This window comes from Serinus canaria, chromosome 1 (genome assembly GCF_022539315.1).
Source record: "Serinus canaria isolate serCan28SL12 chromosome 1, serCan2020, whole genome shotgun sequence".
Lineage (NCBI taxonomy): Eukaryota > Metazoa > Chordata > Aves > Passeriformes > Fringillidae > Serinus > Serinus canaria.
Genome location: NC_066313.1, coordinates 95,583,615 through 95,599,034, shown reverse-complemented (window position 1 = coordinate 95,599,034; position 15,420 = coordinate 95,583,615). Strand labels below are relative to the sequence as shown.

Sequence of the window (15,420 nt, the reverse complement as noted above, 5' to 3'; positions counted from 1 at the left end):
CCGCCCGGCCCGGCGGAGCTGCTCCGCGGGGCTCCAGCAGCGCGCTCCCGGCGGTGGGTGCGCGGCGCAGCGGGACCCGCGCGGGTCCGCCCCGTGCGGCGGGGCCCTCGAGGCCGCCGTGGATGTTGGTGCCGGGAGCTGGCATCTGCGGCGCTGGAGGGTCGGATATTTGAGATTCCCTCGACGGGTTCCGTGTGTATTTGTCCCAGGCCTGTTAAAACTTCCCCCCCAGTTTCACACCTCTTAAAGTGAAGTATGTGATGGCTTCTAACAAGATAGAGAAATTATTTTTAGTGTGTACACCCATTGAGTTGCGATTTATTTGAGAACGCACATGTGTCATTACCACATGAAGAACAATTGTATTCCAAGACAAATCCAACTTTGCAATGCAAATATTTATTCATCCAACTTGGATGTCATCGATGTTGGGCTGCAGATACCATACCATGTGGATGAATGTTTTCAAAAAATGTGGCATTGTTTCCTGGTAGCAATTGCTCATCGAGTTGGTTATGATGAGCCCTTTGTAGCAGAAGAAGAAGAAATTTTTTTGTTTTGAGAACTTCTCCGTCCTGTTCATGGTGATGAGGTTTCCTGCTTAACTGTTTAGTAGTGCCTTCTGGAGAACTGGGATCAGAAAGCAGCATTTCCATTTCCATTTCCATTTCCATTTCCATTTCCATTTCCATTTCCATTTCCATTTCAGATGAACTTGTTATAAATAGTTGGTAATAATTAGATGCATCAATAAAACAGCTGCATTGTTGTAGTGGGTTGTGGAAGTCCTTGTAAAATGGTTACCTTACACAGCAATATCAGATCAAAGCCAAAATGGGCATCATGATAGCACAAGATTACAAAATGCAGTTTTCATGGGCAAAGGCTGCATCTTACTCTGAACTCCCATGTCTCCCTGTCTGCTTGGAGAGTGTCAACATGTGGGTGGCAACTTCAGGCATGATGCTGGCTAACGTTGAAAGAGGCGGTGAAGAATCTTAACAATTTTAAAAAATGGATTATTATGAAGTCTTGTAATCAGAAGTTACTCTAAGCAATATTTCATCCTGATGCTTGAATTTTAAGATAGTAAAAAATTCTCGGTGTCAAAGAACTTTGTGGGATTTGTAGCATCAGTGAAGAGTGAGATAATAGGTGATCACACTAATTAAGGATAAGTTTGCTGCTTATCCATTTACGATTTTATAAGGTCTATCAAAAAGTGTAACATACATAAGGTTTCTGTGCAGAGTTTTCTTACTGGGTCCAAGACTCTCAGGATGGCTTCTGATATGTAAATCTAACCAGATCTTCCTTTTTTTCACTGAATCTATGGTGATGGACACTTGGGCCATTTTTTTCAGATCTTTGTGTCACCAAAACACACAACACATATTCAGACTGTATATTGCTAAGTACTGGGTTCTTTCTTAATTTGGTGTGTGTCTAGCATTTTTAAATAGTCAACCCTTTTTTTTTGGGAGGGATGTCATTGTCCCAGCAGTCACAGTGGTGAGGCTGTGATGTCAGGAGCAGGGTGTGCTGGCCTGCAGTGGGTCAGTGTTGTCATTGTGAATTGGTAGCATTTTATGTCAGTCATCATTTAACCTGATACTCACTAGTTTCAGAGTTGCTATTTTCAAGACATTATACAAATATGAACTTAGTTGTTCAGCAAAGATATGTACAAATTATATTAACCTATATTTTAGAAGAAACTGCTTATACATAATTTTTTATCTTATCCTCCCTGTTATTTTAGGGACACATCCTAATGGTCATTCAGTCTGGTCTCATTATAAAATAGCATTCTTAATAAAGGATTTAGTTGTTTGCTTCCTATGTAGTGTTTATTTGAAAAGGTTCATTTTTTTTGTAAGTTAAGGATTTTTTTGTCTCTGCAGCTTCATCCTGGCTATGGCAAAGCAACTGTGCTTTAGGAGGTGGAAAAACCCACATTTTATTGGGTGAAAAGGAAGTAACTGTTTATAATATTATAACTTTAAAAGGTCCCATTCAAATTATTGTATTCTCAGTAGAAAATCTGTAGTTCCATTTCTGTTCAACTTAGGAAATAAAATACATCACAATAATGATTTTACTCAGCTGTAAAAAGCAGATGACTGCCTAATGAAAATGAACATTGAAAGTTTTGGTTGTAGTACTTAAAAATTCCCATCCTGTAAGTTGGGAATAAAATAAATGCAAAATCAGCTTTTTTACCTTAATTCCAACACCTTCAGTATAATTGCCCTTTTTTGGAAATATGCTCTACAACCACTGTGGGAGCAACAGGATTATGCACTAGGAGATACCTGTGGTAATTATTTTCTCCCCTGCTGCCTTAATCTTTAAAGGTGTAAAGAGAAGTAAAAATGCTATGGAATTCCCTTCAGAACCCCTTCAAAATTATAGCTTCTGGGCCAGACCTCCTGCACCTGTCCCAAGCTGGATAAGTGTGGTGGCATCCACAGGGACATGTTGAAGGTGGGGTTTGCAGCCTGCACTGGATGAATCCTGCCATGGGACAGCTGCCCTTGGGGCTGCAGGGGTAGAGCACCTGGCCCAGCTCTAGTCACAGTTTAAAGCAGGCATGCCCCACTGATCTGAGAGTTCTGTATATGAGGCCACAGTGTCTTTGTTAAGACTGCAGGAGAATAAAATGGATTGCCTATTTTACCTTTTTTTTCATTGTAATGCTTTGACTTCTGCATTTTATATGACAAGTCTGTCTGCTGGGGAAAGAAAGGTTGCTGCTAAGTTCGTGCTGCTAAGTTCATGCCACCATTCATAAATAATTTTTAATGGAATGCCTGAATGCACAGGGGATTTCCAATTTCAACAGCAGGTCACACCTAAATGTGTTTGCCCTGTGTTCTCAGGTCCACAGATTTTTGAATGTGAAGCATCATCTGACAGATGTGTCTCTCACTGCTGAGTGACCTGGCAGTTCTTTATTGACATGTTGTTTTCTTCACAAGAACATTTTTACAGCTATAGAGATTATTTTTTGGCAGAACTTTACTTCTCTGACAAGCATTCTTTCACCTATCTATTTTCTGCTTATGTATATAATCTGCCTAAATAAAAAACCCCTTCCTGGGTCTGTGGAAATCAGCAACTTTCCAGTGGTTTCAGCAAGACAAAGCCAAGGGGGAGTTATTTTTTAATAAGGGAAAAAAAGCATTCATCTTTAATTCCCATCTGATCTCAGCTGTCCTTTTATGCAGTTTTCCTTAAAGAAAATTCACTTTCACTTGCAAAATTAAGTCTATTATGCTTTCATTGAGTGTTTCATATGCTCAGGTAAGTCTCTAACTAAGCTAAATATCATGGATAAGATGGTAGAAATACCTGGAAATACCTAATGCCTTGATTCTGCCAAAATGCGTCATACATTTGTGCTAACATACCTGAGTAGACCTGCACAAGTTAAGGATGCAAGTGTTTACACTGATTGACTGACTGAAATATATTTGCTGGGTCCAGAATAGCTCAAGATTAATAGATCTGTGTGAAGTCACAAGTTGTGTTAATTCTTGTGCTCATTTTTCTGTTTTAAAAATGTTAATGGAAAGCCACAGCAAGTGGATAAAATATATGGCAAATCATGGGAATGTATCCAAGTAATCTATTTGTTGTGAGAAACCAAATCTACGCACTGATTATTTTGCTTTCATAATCTGTGTGTCACTAACTAGTTAAACGTTACCATCTCCAACTAATATGCTTTTTTGGGGTAGAGCTGATTTTAAAGTAATGGAAGCATAACATGTGCGGCCTTCCCACTTGCATGCCTGGCCCCTGGGAGGCAGGGGGCAGCATCCTTAGTTTGCAATTTGCTTCTCAATGAAATCGGGTTGCTGCGGGTGGGCGGCTCAGCCCTTCCACACCTCCTCCTCCTCCTCCTCCTCCTGACCTACCCTGTGATCCGCTTGCTTGCCCAGCTTTCTGTTGAGCACTCCAGGAGGAGTTTTCCATGGCATGGGAGGGAAGGTTGCCCTGGTTCCTCACCAGGTTTTGGGGGAGAAGCCAGGATTTGTCCAAGTGTCTCCTGCACTGCTGGCTGGCCAAGCTGTGATGAGCTGCAAGGAGAAGCCAATCTGCACTACCAGAACAACATTGGTTTAGCTGAATTATTTTATAGCATGGCCATCATAAGTAGTGAATGTTCACAGCACAGGTTTCAGCTGACAGGTGCCTTGGGTTGTCAGCTTTGGTAAATTCACTGGCTTGATACTTTAGGAGTTTAAATTCATTGGGAAGGCAGTGTACATGCTCTCTTTCCTTGTAGCAAGTGGGGGTCCTCTCTTCTCTCAGGCATCCAGTGACAGGACAAGAGGAAATGGCCTCAAGCTGTGTCAGTGGTGGTTCAGGTGGACATCAGTTTTGGACACAGTATCTGTTACCCTTGAGCACCTTGATACCTAACCCAGAGATTTTGCTGTATGGATAGAAGACATGTTGGAACATATTCCTTTGCAGAGCTCTGATTAACTGTCCTGGAAGCCAAATGGGAGTCTAGCATGTTTAAATCTATAACTTGCATTTTTTCTGTTGAGGGGTCTTCTTAATGAGATGTGTGGGAACTGAACTTTGGAAGGTTTTAATTTTTTTTTTTTTATAAACTAAAAACTGTATGTGCTGGTATTTACCAGTGAACTGCTCTGCTCTGGAGAGGATATATATATATAAAGCACTGTTCTGCTGTTTTTTCTTTCCTAAGACGTTCCAAACCACTGGACATACAGATTAGTCTCAGTCTTGAGTCCATTCCATTCAATGCTGTAAGTGTTCTATAATTACAAAATTTGGTGGGCAGGAATGTTGTGGGTCTCTCATGACAGGAATGCCATTAAAAGTAACTAAATATATTCAGTATTTCCGATTTTGGCAAGTGGACTCTTCCCATTCTCGAGTAAATTATGTCTGAAGACATTGGATGAGAATATGGGGGTTGATGGCTAGGACAGACAGTATTTTTCAAGTGTGCATTGCTTAAGTAATGGGAAAGGAACTTGTGAAAATAATAGAAATGAGACTGAAAAGTAATTTTGAGTAATCTCTAAAATATTAATGACCCAGACTGCTGTCTTGACTTCATGGTAGAGTTGAAGCACATTTAGTTTGCAGACTCTATTGCATGAAAGGAACTGCAGCTGTGACAGATTGCAGGTGAAGAACATTTCAGAAGTCTCTTCTGCAGGGTTCTGGCTGTACAAGTATTAAGGCTGTACAGGTGTTAAGCCTGTTTGGGGGATTTGTTTTTTCCTTCCACATGTAAATTTCATAATTGAAACCAGCAGGGGGTTCTGTGCAAGTAGGGCTGAACGGTCATGATGGCATAGTAGTAACATCAGTGTATTAGTGTCAGAGTTGTAGAGTTAAAATTTTAATTTTAAAATGTACTAAAAATCAAAATTATAGGAGGCAATCCTGTCTTAGTCTCCTTAAACATGATATAATGCTGCTCATGTTTGATTCTCTGGCTATGTGGCACAGTATTTGAGAGCATAAGCACCACTGGAATTAAGCTAACATTTTAAAATGCAACTTTTGTGCATCCTGGCTTCCACTGGTTGCTAACTTGATCAGGTGTCTGGATTGTGGGAGAAGAGGCCAAATATTCCTTTCAACTTGTAGAAACTGTAAAGAGAGCAATAGGGAGGTTCAAAGCAAGGTTCAGACTTCATTTGACTTTGCAACTCATTGGCCAGTTTTGGAAGGTACTGAGCTTTTAGACTTCAACAGAGTACTCAAATGTGTGCCTTCCTTTTGGCTGGTGACTACTAATCAAACCAGAGTATCAGGAGGGAAGCAAAGCCTTTAGTTACCATTCAGTCCTAAGAATTTACTTTCTTCACCTCAATTTAAAACTTTTGTATCAATTATTGTGTACAAATTTTAAGCTGTGCTTGTTCAAAATAGTTTTTATGTTTTAAAATCTTTTCTTATCCTGTAACAATAATACATGTCAATGGAAATGTATGTGGAGGCTTTCTGGTTGAGTTTTAGTTTTTCCTAGATGTGTACAGACTGGCTATTTCAAGTTACATGTTTTTTCCACTCCAGTTGTCAACTAAGAATTATTAAATCCCTGGGAGAGTTGAGAGTGTTTTTGAAGGATTTGATGAGCTTCCAGTGCCTGATGCTTGCCACATTGTTGTACTGAAACCAGATGTTGGGTACCACATGTTTGTGTTTTTGGACCTAAGTAGGTTAGGTACTGTGTCTCTGGCTCATAAAACCAAGCATCAGTTTCACACCCTAAAGCTGTCATCCCTGGTTCATCATCCTCACAGTCCTGGCCATGGGAACAGCTTGCATCAGCATCCCCAATTATGAAAGCAGAACTGTCTTTTCTGGATCTTCCTATTTCATCTCATCTGTATCCTCTCAAAGAGAAGACCTTCTGACTTACACTATTTACCCATGAGGACGCTGAGTGTGTAAGGTCAGAAAGTGATTTTTGAGCACTGCACTTAATGAGGAGGCACACGAGCAGTCAGTCCAATGCAGAAACTCTCCTTGTGGCTGCCAGGAACTTGCTTTTCTCTTTCTTTCCTGTTAGGTTCTGAGTTCTGTTCCACACACATAGACCTTTTTAAGTTGGGCTTGTCTTTTATCCATTTCTAATACAGCTTGTTATGCATAGCTTCCTTTATCCGCCGTGCCAAAAATTAAAAAAGGAAGATACTGTGTCTTGTTCCTTTCATCACCTGAAATTCATACTGAAAAAGAAAAAAAAAACCTGCTTTATTGTAGCTGTTGCCTACTATTTGGATTGGCCAAGTCAAATGATAAATACTTTTTTCATAATTGGACAAACTGGTTTTCAGCAAAGTACAAAGTATGTTACAGACCTTGCTAACAAAGGAAGGATTTGGTTTTAGGTTTTTTAGTGCAATTAAGATTTCTTTTGCATTGACTTGGAATTAGCCTGGACTTGATTTTCAGTGGTGGAACTACATGTACCTCCTCTGAGCACATATAACTGATTTTGCAAGAGGAAGACATACAAAATTTCCATTTCTATTTTCAGGTTTTATTTACTTTATCCCTTTGTTTTCTGCCACTGTTGTAATATGTCAAGATAGTTTCTGAGCACTAACTTTTCCATTTTTTCTCTGAAGGGTAATTTCAGTTGAGTAGCACCCTACTGAGACTAATGTGGTGAGAAACCAGTTGGCTGTGCTGTGTTCAGTTTTCATTTGCCTCTCTCTGTAAAAATTTAAAAATACTCCTCCTACAGGAAATGTTTTCAGTTCTGTTATGTCTTTTGCTTCCCATAGGAGGTATTCCTTATAATTTATTGAATAAACCCATAAAAATTTTTGGCACAATAGGGTCTTTGGGCAAGCTGTTTAAGAGATCTCACCATTTTCTGTTTTTAGAAGATGTGCAATTGTCTCTTTATACAGTGCTATGAGGCTCTGGGGCCAGCTAACAATTATGTGAAATGGGAGAATTTGAAGCTAAAGAATGTGAATTGACACATCTGCTGTCACTTCTCAAATATTGTTCTTTTGATTGTTCGTATTTCATATTTATCCTTCTTAAACCATAGTCAATCCCTTTTCTCTTTCCCCTGTCTTCAATCTTAAAAGGATTCTGGGAAATATTTTGCTCTCAATCTCATCACCACAATTCCTTTTGTAAGTGTATGTGTGTATAGGAAGGTTAAATCCTCATAATATCCTGGTTGGAAATCAGCTCTATATAACTGTTAATTTAATTTGATGACAATGCAGACTACTGTTTGAAAGGGGTGGTGGGGAAAGAAAGATTGGGATAAATTACATTTTCATGCTCCAAAATAAGACCCTATCTACTCTATCATAAATTAGAAAAATATGGTTGAGTTTTCTTGTGGCTCTTTCATAACATTCCTACTGACAAAATATGGCGTGCCTCTAGCTCATTGCTTCACTACTGTTTCTCAAGCATGTGTTTGTGTCTGCATCCAGTGACAGCTTTTGTTCCAGCACACCACAGGGACACGTCTTGTAGGTCTTTAGAAGGGGGCAGTGGACTCAGAAATGCTACACAGAATGGGCTCTGCCAGGGAGTGGGTACCAAACCATAGCAAGCCAGGAGAATGAGGCAGCCAATTACTGAAATAGACACGATTACAAGTTTTACATATTTCAGAGATAAAGGGCCTTAATTCTGTATTCACTAAAGGAATCCAATGTAATTGTCAGCCAACATATATGGAGGGTTTTAAAGAAACTTTTTAGCATAATAGTTAGTAAGATTTACATTGGCAAATGTCCATATTTTTAGTCTCTGGCACACTGTCCAAAATGCTTCTCAGTGCTTTCTCTTCTTCAGGTATGAGCACATATGATTTCCTTGCACTGCCAAGGCTCAGATGGAACCTTTCTGTTTCATAAACCTCTCCTGAACAGAGGCAGAGTGAATGTAACTAAACATACTTTTCTTTCCTGGAGTAAATTATGTAACAGAGCCTCCCACCTGTTTTTTAGCCCAAATGCAGATAAATTATACCACCTCATGTGGACAAGTTAACCTAACTCATTTAGTGAGCTGTGGAAGGTGTGTAATGCAGAGAGCAGGATACCTGCATACTGCATGAGCAGAAAGGTAACAGGCAGGTCAAGGGAAGGGACTTCACCTTTTGAGGCCCTATCTGGACTCCTTTGTGCAAGGGTGATGTTGACAAACTGGAGCAAATGGACTGGAGGGCCATCAGGACAGTTAAAGGATGAGAGTGCTTAGTGCATGAGAAAAGGATGAGGTTTGTTTCAGCCTGGAGAAGAATCAAGGGAGAATGAAAATCCACTTTTACTACCTACATGAGAAGGTGCAGCTGGATATTGTTAGTTGCACAATGACAGTCACAAGTTGCAGGAAAAGGAATTTTGTGTAGATCTAAGTAAAAAAGCATTCACAGCACGAGTGGTTAACTATTGAGATCCACAGAGAGGCTGTGGAATCTCTGTTCTTGGAAATTTTCAGCCCTTGACAGGTCAAGGCCCAAAGGATTCAATCAAATTTTGAAGATGAAACCCAGCTTTGAGTAGAAGATTGGACCAGATGACCTGCAGAGGTCCCTTCTGACCTAATATTTTCTGTGATTCTGTGACTCTCAAGTATCATTTCTTTCCACAGTAGAATGAAAACTGCTGTTCTCCCTTGTGCTGCAACATGCCTTTGATGGGACAAAAGTTGCTGAGTTGCAGAAATTATGATGCTCTCCAGCTCCGGCATTGGAAGCAGGCTTGTAGGAAGAGTAATTTCTTTCATTCAATCATTCTCCAAAGCTGTTGGTGTGTTTCTACTCTGTGAGGCATATCCTTACTCTTACTCTCTGGTGTCTCACAAATGCAAAGAAAGCCAGGGTAGCTCTTTCAAGATGTCAGTAAAATTCAAAACAAACCCCAACCAAACCTTTCTGAAATTCAAGGGTTTTGCAGAGGCAGATAGATAGTGCCCTAGCAGAACTTCAGCAGGGATTTGGCAGGGAACTTTCAGTAAGTACTTGCCAGGTTGGTTTCCTGCCACCTCATTTAACCAAGCCAGCCTGCTTCTTCCAGCACCAGGGAGCCCAGGGCTAAGAAGGGCTTACACCTTTAGGACAGTGTGTTATTAGGACAGACTTGTTCTGACATTGAGCTTTGTCTGTTTTTGTGGGTTGTTTACATTTAAAAATATTGAACATTTGGCAGAACATGGTTAATTTTTGCTACCATTTCATGGTAGTTCAGTGTTCTCATGACAGGCCATATGATGTGCTGCCTTCAGTTCAATGCCTGTCATAAAATGATGGTACAGAAGCATTGCTGTCAATTTAGCTCTTCTAACTTTCATTTTTGTCATCTTGCATTATAAAAGTAAAAACAACCTGTGAGAGAAATGGAAGAAGGAAAATAATTGAAGAGGTATGCCAGAAGGAAAGGAAATCTCCTGCCGAGCTTTGAGCTGGCAATTGCATCAGATACACAGAAAAATAGGTGTGGCAATGGGACTGTTCAGGATTTGCCTATATTGTCTTACACAGCTAGAGTTTAACCTGATACTGACCTTGAGATTTATGAGCTTAAGGGTACAGTTATGTAACTGGGATCAGTCAAAGCTAAACTGAACTGGAATAGGCAGATGGGGCCACACAGCCTGGAAAAAGCTGGTACCAAATTGGCTTGCTGAAATAAATGCTTCCATTCTGCTATTTAAAAGGAGCACGGGTCATAATTTGCTGCTGTTTACTATGCAGCAGTGGGCTTTTTTGAGCTTCTGAAACATGTTGATCAGTATCAGACCTGTGTGTCTTTTCCTTGCTCTCGAGAAGTTATTTTGGCAAGTCTTCATTTAACTGGCAGAGGTTTTGTCAAGCAGGTGCAGCCTCCAGCATCGAGTATGAAAATGGGCTGACAGAAGGATCTTGCCCACAGTAAAACAAAGCTTTGATAGCTTGGACTCATAAGTGTTTGCAGTCTCGGTAAGTACTTTTTTCCTTCATGGACCAGAACATAAGAGTAAGAAAAGGTGATTCCATCTGTGTGGTTCAAACAGAACAAGACAAGGAAGGGCAGAAGACAACACAGTATGATAAATGAGTAGCTAAGTGAACATCAGCAATGCTGGAAAGCAGGATTGCCACTGAAGTGCCACCACTGCTGGGCAGAGGAGAGCTTTAACTTCTGCTTGGGTGTCCCTGCCCTGTCTTGCTCATGGCGTGATGTCCTGGTTTACTTCTGGGAGTGCTGGGCCCAGGGTGTTCAGGTCATGGCGTGGTTCAGAACGTTGTGGCTCTGCTTGCCACACCACCTGGCCCTCTGTGTGGTTCAGTCAGATCAAAGGCTGGTGCTGGACCCAGCAGTGCGAGGTCTGTCCTTGCTGCCACAGTGCTTGGTGCTCCCTGAATAGTTCTCACCATCATCTCTGCAATGAGATTTTCTGAAGCTTTTGACTCACTTTTGAAGATGAACTTTGAGTTCCTAGATTATTTGGATAGTTTTTGAAATCTTAATCTAGATGTTCTGTATTGTTACTTTTCGTTATTGTAATTAGAGCCTTCTTTCTTTCTTTCTTCTTCTTTCTCAAAGAAAGACTGTAATGCTGAGGTCTTCCATACAACTGAATACTTATTTTTAGCAGTAGAGGGGTCTTAAGCCTTGTTCATATGTTTCATTTTAGTAGCACTTTGAGCTGTTGTTGTTTCAAATGTTCGTGCTTCATTTGTGCTTATTTTGTGATAATAGATATGTGCTTTAGCACAACTTGCTAAATTAATTTGCCTCTACTATGATTGGCTGTTTTTTGCTCGTGATAGCTTACCTTCTTGTTTTTTAGAAACACATCTGGAGGCTGTATTAGTGCATTGTTGAAGTCCAAATGCATTCACTTTAGCTCTTTAAACCAGAAGCATCCAGTTGATCAGATGGTAAATGGAAATTCTGATTGCTGTAGAATATGGAGTCTGGCATAGAGTGCCAGAATCAAGAGAATATCTGCTGTTCTTTGGTAACTTACGTGTGATAGCTGGCCGGGAAGGGACTTTCAAGAGGGGGAGCTAGGCTGCACTGCTATATTTGTCAGAGCTTCCTCTCTGGAAATCCTTTTTAAGGAAAGCTGTCAGGTATTTGAAGGCCTGGTTGTTTGGGAATCTGTCTGACAAACTGTCTAGAAACTAGATATCATTTTGCTTTCTACCAGGGAAATCCTTCCCCTGTCCTGACAGGCTGAGGAAGGCTGCAGCCCTGCAGGGACAGTGAGGTGCCCCTGCAAGAGGAGTGGGTGGAGATAACATGGCATGATCCTTACTGCCTGTGCTCCACATGCACAAGCTTTTCTCTCAAAGCTGCTGAATCCTGATGATGGGCTAGGGAACAGAGACAACCCTCATCACCTGGCAGGTTGAAGAGCTGTTGAGCCCTGGAAATAGAAACACTGGGAGCAGCAATGAGCTTATCTTTGTGGCCATACTGCAGTTGTGGTGGCCTGTCTCAGGTGGCAGGACATCTTTCCTAAGTGGTTTGAGCTCTTGGAACCCTTTCTTTTGGCCTAAGTCCAGCTACTTGGACTTAGCATTCAGCATGAGATTTAACTGTAGAACTTTTTTGAGATGAAGATAGCAGGCTTAAGATGAATTAACTTGAATTATGGTGAAAAGAATAAGATTACTGCAGTGAGTTATTTATTTCTGGCTTCCTTACAGATTTTTGAAATACACTCCCTTAGCTGAGATGAAGGCATTTAATAACCATATTGCTCTGCAAGAGGGTGACTGGCCTCTTGTGCTGGATCTGACTCAGACAGATGGAGGTGGAGTGGAAGCCTGTGGGAAAGGAAAAATATGGGTGTCAACATCTGGGCCAAATCAAAGAAAAGCTGGAAGGGAGCAATTTGTTAGGATGTTCCCAAGGAGAATGTGAGGATTTCTGTAGAAGGTACATAGCAGGGGAAGCTACAGAGGAGTTTGCTTGCTGACCCCTCTTGAAAGAGGATCCAAGGCTAGAGGAGGCTGAAACCAGAAAAGCAAAGGGGAGTTTGCATGGCATGTTCCTTGGAGCCAGTCAGAACGAGCCAGAAGAGCAAGGGAAGGGATTTCCTTCCAAGTTTGAGTGCTGAGGGTGTTGGTCCAGCAGAAGCAGCTGCTGAACTGTTGAGGACACAGAAAAATCAGCATGTGGGAAGGGAAATGGGACCTCCCATCAGGTCCAAAGGTTATTTTTAATTTTTTTTTCGCTGTTTTGGTTATTTTATAACCCAACCTTTTCTGGCATAGAAGCCCTACTGGGGAAAGGCATGAAAGAATCTAGAAAGACTGGAATGACTGAACAGAGATGTGTAGATCAGTGAGCATGGTGTGAGGTGGAACTGGGTCAGTTGTTCCAAGGCTTTGAGTCTTGATGCACTCAAAGTGTCATATATATATATTTCAGGACAAGCAACTGAATTGCTAGGGCTTACCTTAGAAGTGAATATTATTTTGTGCAGTGGCAAAGCACTCTAATTTATTTGTCAAAACTTAATGAGGCTTGGAATTGAACTCTGGAGGAGAGAAATTGGGAATTACATCTCTACATTATCACATGCTCTGTGAAGTGTAGCTGCCCAGGAAAGCCAGGATGCAAATGTTTGTTGGGAGAAAGGAGAAGAGTTTAGGAGCACAATAAGGGTAAAGGAAACTAGAGGTACTTTGGGATGCTTGAAATTGCGACCTGCAGGGGAATTATTTAACCTTTGTGACAAAACATTTTGACTGTAAAATCTATTTTCGTTTAATACATGTATTGTTTCTTTCTTTCTAAACTTGGAAATTACGTTTGCTAAGATATATTTTTGCATGGGAAATACTCATTGTGTCTGTATTTTTTTCTGACGTGAATGATTGCCACATGGAAAAATGTTAATTTAAGCATTTCACAATAATTTAAGTCCATCTGGAGTCCAGGTTACTAAAAAGCTGTTACTTACACAACATTGCAACGTACAATGTCAGGGAAAAGAAAAATAATACAAAATATACTATTTCTTAATAATGCAAGTCAAGATTTTATTGTCCATCTTTTTCCGTTTTTGTCTGGAAACATCTCCCAGCTCTGAGATGCTGTTTCCTGGAGAAGAGACACTGCAAAGTTGGGTGGGTGAAGGTTGTAGTGGGTAGAGCCAGGGCTCCTCAGACATGTGTGTGACTGCCCACTGTGGTGAGTGAGTGGGATATTGCCCTGCATTCCAGTACAGCAGCTCCATAGCTCCGTGCTCCACCATGAGGGAGCACCATGCTCGCTTCAGGTGACATTGGGTGTCCTGACCCAACTCTTTCAGATGACTCCTATGGAGGAGTTTCCAGAACAATGAGGCACAGGAGTGGTTGTGAGATCAAATAGCTGGAGGTCATTGTTCCCAAAGACAACTGGAGGGCTTTTGCCTTTACTTTAGAGTGAGGAATTCTTGAATTATGCTCAACTGGCTCAACATCAATGTGTAGAAAGGGATCTAACATACTGGATTTGAAAGAAATGAAGAAATATTTTTTCCATGCTTTGTATTAGGATAACTCTGGAAATATTCTGTTTCTGATTTTGCTTTTGTTTTCCCAGTTTTTTAGGAAATATTTGAATTAAAAGGGTTGAGAGTGCTCAAGACCATTGAGGGAAAAATTAATTTGCTCAGCTTGGAAAAGGATCAGTTACAGATTTTGCTGCAGGGACAAAGAAAGTTTTTGCATATTCCTTCTTCCTCCTCTGGTGCTATGGACTAGGGTGACATCCACTCTGTAAGAATATATAATTTATTTGCAGTAGGCACTGCTCAAATGCTTAGAGTATCTTTTGACTTCATCCCAAAGAGTGAGACAGAAGCAGCGGGCAAGTGATTTCTTGGTCCTTAGGAGCTGCCTGGGGGTGGCTCACTGAAGCATTGGGGAGGGACAAGGCTGGAAAAACCAAAGCTACAGATGAGCCTGTGGATTTGGTGGCTAATCCATGCAGGGCTGTGTGAGAGCTAGGTCTCTGTGCCAAAGGGCCCTGCAGAGTAGGGCACTGGGGCTTGGGTGGGGTTTGGCAATTGCTGCTGGGCGTGTTTCCCTGATGGGGGAAGGGGATGCAGCATTAGTTATTTCTGGAAACCACACAGCCTAGAGAAATGATATTTAGATGTTAGATAACTGGTTTAAATTGGGATTATGCCCAAATTAGGGATGAGACAGTAAAAGTGAGTGATAAGAGTATCTGTTGTTTCTGTCCTGACTGTGGGGGGTTGAGGGACAGAAATGGGAATTCAGCAGTATGCAAATCCATACAGAATCCAAAGAATTTGTCTGGGCATCCCTGCATCACAGGTCGCCCTGCATTGCAGAGGTGATTTTTACATTACCAGAGTATCTTGGCACCCTATTTGTGGGTTAGGACATCACTGTACAAGGTGTATAAACACAGGAGACTTTTATTTCCAGAAATTTTACATAAGAGACAATAGATAGATACAGTTGCACCAAGATTTGTACAGAGACTGTTTTGTGCTATATAGTGGACTCAGCAAGCAAATGTTTGTTAAGTTTTAGAGATTCTTAAACCATGGGGATAATGTTATAAGAATAAGCATAACAAGAAATACAATAAAATATATTAATAAATATAATAATAAATAGAATTAATATAATAATATTTAGTGGTAAAATTCCTCAGAAATGAGGGGAGGAGATAAGTTGCCAGTGCAGAAAACTGGGGGACAGAGACCTGACATGGTGGAATAAACATAGGCAGTAGATGAGGATGATGGAGAGGATGGGACTAGTTAGGAAGGAAAATGCTTAATATTTGATGTGGCAACAGGCTGAGAATACTGCAAGAAAATGGTGGCATTGTCAAAGCCAAGATGCCTTTGTAGAGCATTGTGGGTGAATGTAAGCAGAACAGCATTGTATTGGAAAGGTGAGGGAAGAGAATACCA

The 15,420-nt window shown here is 40.9% G+C and overlaps 1 protein-coding gene across 1 annotated transcript in view; it reads left to right on the top strand.

The window, feature by feature from the left end:
• ARHGAP6 (Rho GTPase activating protein 6) overlaps positions 1-15,420 on the top strand; it is a 312,914-nt gene that overhangs the window by 584 nt on the left and 296,910 nt on the right. The window lies entirely within an intron of this gene.